This window comes from Gymnogyps californianus, chromosome 21, assembly GCF_018139145.2.
Source record: "Gymnogyps californianus isolate 813 chromosome 21, ASM1813914v2, whole genome shotgun sequence".
NCBI classification, from domain to species: domain Eukaryota; kingdom Metazoa; phylum Chordata; class Aves; order Accipitriformes; family Cathartidae; genus Gymnogyps; species Gymnogyps californianus.
This window is the reverse complement of record NC_059491.1, coordinates 9,510,691-9,516,902: the sequence shown is the minus strand read 5'-3', so window position 1 is coordinate 9,516,902 and position 6,212 is coordinate 9,510,691.

Here is a 6,212-nt window from a genome sequence, read left to right as displayed (position 1 = left end):
CCTTCAGGGCTGACACATTTCCATTGTGCCTACTCTGCAGGGTCCTTCCAGCCCTCTCCCTGGCTTCTCAGCCTTGCTCCCTTTACACAGCCAACAACACCCTTCTTAGCCTTGGGAATCACAGACACAGCCAAGAAACTGTATGATAGGTTTGGAAGTGCCAAGATAATGGCACTGCTGCCACCTTTCCCATAAAATCTCCCTCTTGTCTTGCTATCTGGCAGCGGCAATTCAATAGGCAACCCCCTCTGTAAGAGCTCTTACCAGCCTTGCTGCTACCCTCCGGCTTCCAATGCTGATGAATTTGGGGCTGTCCTGGAGCTGCAGATGTTAAAAGCATCTGAAGCACTAATCCCAACAGTCAGCCTCTCTGAGCACAGATTAATCGGCCATGCCTCACCCCTCCTCAAGCAATGCAGCATCTGTCCAGGGATGCAGCCAAAAGGGAGTATTGCTGGTGATTTCATGGCTCAAACAATACAGCAGAGTGGAAAATGGGGAGCTGGGGAGGCGGGTATCCTTAACACACTGTGAGGTGGGAATGAACTGCCGTTATCATGTAAAATACATTATAAATGCTCTTCAAAGAGAAGGGCATTGTCATGCCCCCAGTTATGCACAAAATCCAGGGGGATTATGCACCTCAGGGGTCCTGCCATCCTATTGCCTTCTTCAGATCTTCACAGGTAAGGGTATTCTCTTCAATACCATCTCTTTATTTCAGTATCTCCAGTAGTGGCCCAGGCTCTGACAGTGCCCAAAATACTCAAGTGGAGCCTATGCAGCCATGTGCCTGTGCCCCAGAGTTGTGCCCAAATTTTGCTGAACGGGGCTGCAGACGACCTCCTTACTAATTAGAGCAGATCAAGCTCCTCACAGTTTTGTTGCTCCTCATTTCTGGGAACTCCTATTTCCTTCTGTCCCTGCTACCAACTTTCCCAGGCTTTCCTTCAGTCTGTGCAGTGATCTTCCCTCAAAGCCAAAGAGAAGTGCACAGGTAGGTAACTCATGCTTTTTACATATTACACATTCATCCCATTCCTTCTTCATTTTCACTGTGTTTTTGCAGACTTCATTAAAAAAATTAGAGTTTTTCAGTCTCCAACTCAGTGTGATTTGCAGCAATTCACTCGTTATCCCCGTATTTCTTGACCTTCTCTCTGAGAGCTGTTGGGTCTGTGCTTTCCCCCACAAAAGGACCTGCATACCCACAACCATCATGGAGTCTCAGTCTTTCCTGGCTCAGCAGTGTCTCATAAGTTTCACTTCCATGTTTTTCAGTCCCTCCTTGCAACTGAATGGCCTTCCAGTGGCTCAGAGAAAGGTCCCATTTTAGAGAAACCTCAAAATGCGGCAGAAGGGGGGTAAGAAAAGCTCATGCCCGCTCTGTCCTGAGGGTGTTTCCAGGGCAGTCTCTCCTTCCTGGGCTGCTCTCTCAGAGCATCCCTCTGACCCAGAGAGCCACAACCAGGAAGGTGAAGAGCAGTTGTCCTCCCTGCTGCCCGATTGAACATATACTGCACGTAAGTGACTGCACACAAAAGATTTTGTGTTTCATAACACCAGTTACAGCAAAGCGACACAGCCTCAGGCTGCGAAGGTCAATCCGTGAAATAGCTTTGACCTGGAAGCACCCAGGAGTCCAGTAGGATAGGGAACAACCAAAACAGACAGCTGTTCGAGGGCTTTTTAGGCTTCTCTACCCCCTCAGCTGCAGATCAACGCAAAGACCTGTGCAGGTCCCGGGCCACCCCAGCAGACAGTCTGGCTGCATCCCTCTCCATTTCCAGCTCGTTTGGAGCCAGCCAAGCACCACCGCAATCACAGGCACCTTGCGTGGGGCAGGCTGTTCCTGGAGCAGTGAGCCAGAACGCCCGGCAGGCTCTCTGCAGCTAAATTAGTTGGCCAGCCCTGCCCAGAAACAATCTTTGTCATTGGCACTAACGAGGCTAATGCAGAGACATTGGAAATCAGCAGCGTGAGATATCACCCCCACACACAACCCCTTCCCACCTGCAGCGTCCTGCTGGGCACCCCATGCATTTCGTTCTTCCAGAATCTCAATCTTCTCCTCCTTCTTGAGTTCCTCTCCCATCCCATTTCCCTAGCTGAATTTGGGGGATATAGCTTCCCATACTGTATGGGGTATACGCAGAAATGATTTGGTAGCGGGGGATTGCAGACGTGGCCTCTGGAGAGAGGTCAGGGGCTGCCTTATGCTGGTTCCAGTCAGCTCCGTTATAGACCCACCACAGGCCAAAGCTGAGCCCATCAGTGAAGCTGGTGATGCCTCTGTGAAAACATATTTAAGAAAGGGCAGAAACTGCCAGATGGAGGGGGGAGGAAGGAACAAAGTGAGAAACAAAAGAGGAACAGCAAGGTCAGAGGAGGAGGAGGAAGTGCTCCATGGTGGTGCAGATATTCTCTGCAGTCCATGGAGGACTCATACCAGAGTAGATATTCCCGCCAGCCTGTGGAAGGGACCATGCCGGAGCAGATATTCACACAGCAGCCCATGGGGGAACCACTCCAGGGCAAATGGATATTCCTGAAGAAAATGCAGCCCACAAAGGACCCACACTGGAGGAGATTTTCCTGAAGGATTGTAGCCTGTGGGGATCCCATGCTGGAGCACAGGAAGATGAGGAGGAAGGAGCGGCAGAGAGAAACCACTTTGTACTGACCTTGAGCCCCTGCCCCCAATCCCCCCTGCACCACTTTTGGGCAGGGAGTGGGTAGGGGAGTCTGCAGTGAAGGAGTGAAACTGAGTCTGGGAAAGGGGGGGAGGAAAGGTGTTGGTTTAATATTTGTCCTTTTGTTTCCCACTACTCAAATTTGTAATTACATTATATTTTAATTGGCAATAAATGAAGTTACTTTTCCCCAAATTGTGTCTGTTTTGCCTGCAACAGTAACTCATAAATGACTTCCCTGTCTTTATCTCAACCCACGAGATTTCTCGCTCCTATTTTTTTCCTGTTTTCTCCCCCTTTCCTGCTGAGGGAGGAGAATGAGTGGGCAGCTGGGTGAGAGTTTTGCTGTTAGCCAAGGCTAACTCACCACATGTGCATAAGGAAAAGCTCTCCCATATGACTTTTTCCCAGTACTGTTCTGCAAGATCTCTGCCTTGAAGGGTATTCCTGCCATTTTCCTGCCGCTTTCCTGCCACAGGCAGGAAAAAACAGATGCACCTAGAGGTCTTCAGGAGGGTCCGAGCTGCTGCCCAGGCCACTGGTTCAGAGCAGATCCCTATACAGAGAACTTACCAAAGTTTGGTTTTGCTAGCTAGCAGGAACTGATGTAAATTTTTGTGGTCAGAGGTGTGCTACATCCTGGACTGGGAGAAAAAGCACCTCTAAGCTATTCCTTTATCTACAAAGTAAACAGGCCAGTGACTAAGCGGTGAATAATCGCGTCTCTGTGAAGTATGGCAGTGAAATGCACACAGAAGCTCGGGCTTAAACAGACCCTATCCCACTGTGGGAATGCCTTTTTTCGTGCTCTATGTACCTGATGATTCAAAACCAACAGAAGTTTTCTGGGTGAAATTTTACCCAAAATACTTGCACGATCTCAAATGAAACAGCCTGAGTGGATGAATCAGGTCCTGATGTATAGTAGCTTAAAGAGAAAGAAGAAATCAGAAAATGAACTGAGGCAGGCTCTTGTATGAATGGTCCAGACACTTTCTGTCTGCTGGGGAGAGCAGTGAGCATGTTTCAGGGACATGGGCTCAGCCATACTATCATCTCGTTATCGGGCTGTCAGTCTTTTAGCGGTGACAAAGGGGAAGCTGCAGCAGGAAAAGCAATTGGCAGCTCTAATTGCCCTCCTCTCAACGCCAGCCTTTGAACCAGCATGGAGGTGAAGGGGGATTTTCCCCCTTCCACAGTCCCACGTTGCAGAGCTCAGCCAGGGACTCTGTTGTCCCACTGGGTGTCCTTTATGTCCTACTGGGCACCATTGTCAGCCTTTGTGTCCCATTACCAGCTGGTTCATTTTCTTGATAGTTTTGTATGGTTGAAGTGAGCTTTGAAAGTCAAAAGATAGAGCAGAGTGCCAAATGGGCTCCGGCTACACGTTCCTGTATCCAGGCATGCTAGCAACGGTGCGGACTCGGATGGCAATGGAGGGGGTGGCCAGCATTGCCATTTGCTGACATTGCCCAACTCAGGAATTCAGAAAGCAAGAGTCAGAAGCCTCAGAAGAAATATTCAATATTGGAGACAGCCAGGATGTTTTCAAAGGTTTCTCCAAAGTAAGTAGTACAGAGGCACACTGTTTTTACTCTTTTGTTTAACATGTCATGATCCCATGACCCCAGGATTTGGGAATTTATTGAAAAACTCTTTATCAACAGATTTGTGATAAAATCGAACAAAAGTCTATAGAAATGGAGAATGGTGCTCCGTGCTACAGTAAGGGATATACTACTTTATGTTCCATGAGGGTTTGTCAGGGCCCTGAGCATTAATGGCCTGGACCAGCCTCACACGAGGCAGTCCAATCTTTCTGCCACTGAAAAACTACAGACTGCCTACTGTGCATTATGAGATTTTTGACAGTTACCTCAATCTGCAGGTCCTGGAGTCATGTGATTAGTATCGACCATTTCAATGAAAACTTGTATTTCTAACCCTCTTGGTTACAACATGAAAATGCCATGCTAGAGGCTGATTCTAGAAAATAAATGAAAAGTCAGAAGCTGTTACTCCCGGCCCCGAAGTGTCATTCATTTCTTTTATGTTTTAGATCTGCTGATGCTGAAATTATTTTTTTAAACACTGGGAAATTCTCTCCACTTTCTGGAGCATAACTATGGCAACCTGGCACATCCCATTGTCTTCTCTATCTAAAGCTGCACCGAGCTACACTGCATTTAGACTTCGCAATTCCAGGTATATAAAAAAGTTTAGCATCCCAGGCAGGGATCTTTAGCGTGTCTGCTTCAGGGAGAATTTCATGCAACCAGAAGGACCACTGCTAGCATGGGATCCGTGATGCATAGTGTGTTTGCACTGTTAATAGGACCTCCTGTGAGAGTGAGATGCTCAGAGGCATTCAGTCACGGTGGCAGTGCCTGTCACAGCCTGGGCATCCCTCCAGGCTCTGCCAGGGAGCAGCAGGTTTCGGGTTTCCTCTTTTTCCTCAGTCACAAAGCAAGACGAAGACTTTCTCATCTCAGAAAGTGAAGGGCAAAAGTGGATTCCCATCAGTGCTCTCACAACACAAACAAACAAAAAGGAAGAAAAACAGTAAAACTGAAAGTGTGATAGTTGCCTGATTTTATCCAGGTGCCTTGGGCCTCAGAGAAACTGCTTGTCCCTGAGGATTAGGCCTAACCACATGCCTCTGTGCAAAGATCTTTGCTATATCTACTGCAGATTTAGTTCAGTGGAGAGGAATAGGAGGACCATGGCATTGCCCTCACTTCCCTTTTGCAGTTTGGTGAGATGCTTCTGTGCTGCCGAGAGATGCTGGGTTGGTGTGTGGGCATGCAGCTCCTCCATCCAGGCAGCAGCCACATCCAGTTGGATTTGCTGCTCTCCCAGCTCCTCTCTGCTGCTGGGAAGACACGGTGAAGAGACCAAAACACAGCACAAGCAGAATCATAGAATCATAGAATCATAGAATCATAGACTCATAGAATCATAGAATCATTTAGGTTGGAAAAGACCTTTAAGATCATCGAGTCCAACTGTAAATCTAACACCACCAAGTCCACCACTAAACCATGTCTCGAAGTGCCACATCTACACATCTTTTAAACACCCCCAGGGATGGTGACTCAACCACTTCCCTGGGCAGCCTGTTCCAATGCTTGACAACCCTTTCAGTGAAGACATTTTTCCTAATATCCAATCTAAACTAATATTCCAATCTAATCTAATATCCAGTCTAGAAGAATGACTCTGTGATATAAGAACTCGTTCACACCCCGTGCCCTGGCTCTCATGTGTGCTCTCTCATGGCTTAAAGACACCTTTGTATTTTCTTGGCTCAGCAGGATGCTGGCATTGGCTCGGGCCACAGGAAGGGGGTCTGGACTCAGGGCAGAGCGCCTTGACCTGCCACAGGCCAGCAAAGCCCCTAAAGCTCTGCAAAAAACCTCTTGTGCTGGGTCTGAAAAGGGCTTCCCTCAGTCCTTGGAGCAATAGTGAAGCTGCCACCACCCCACATCTGTGCAGATCACAGCTGGATCCAGCTTTGGC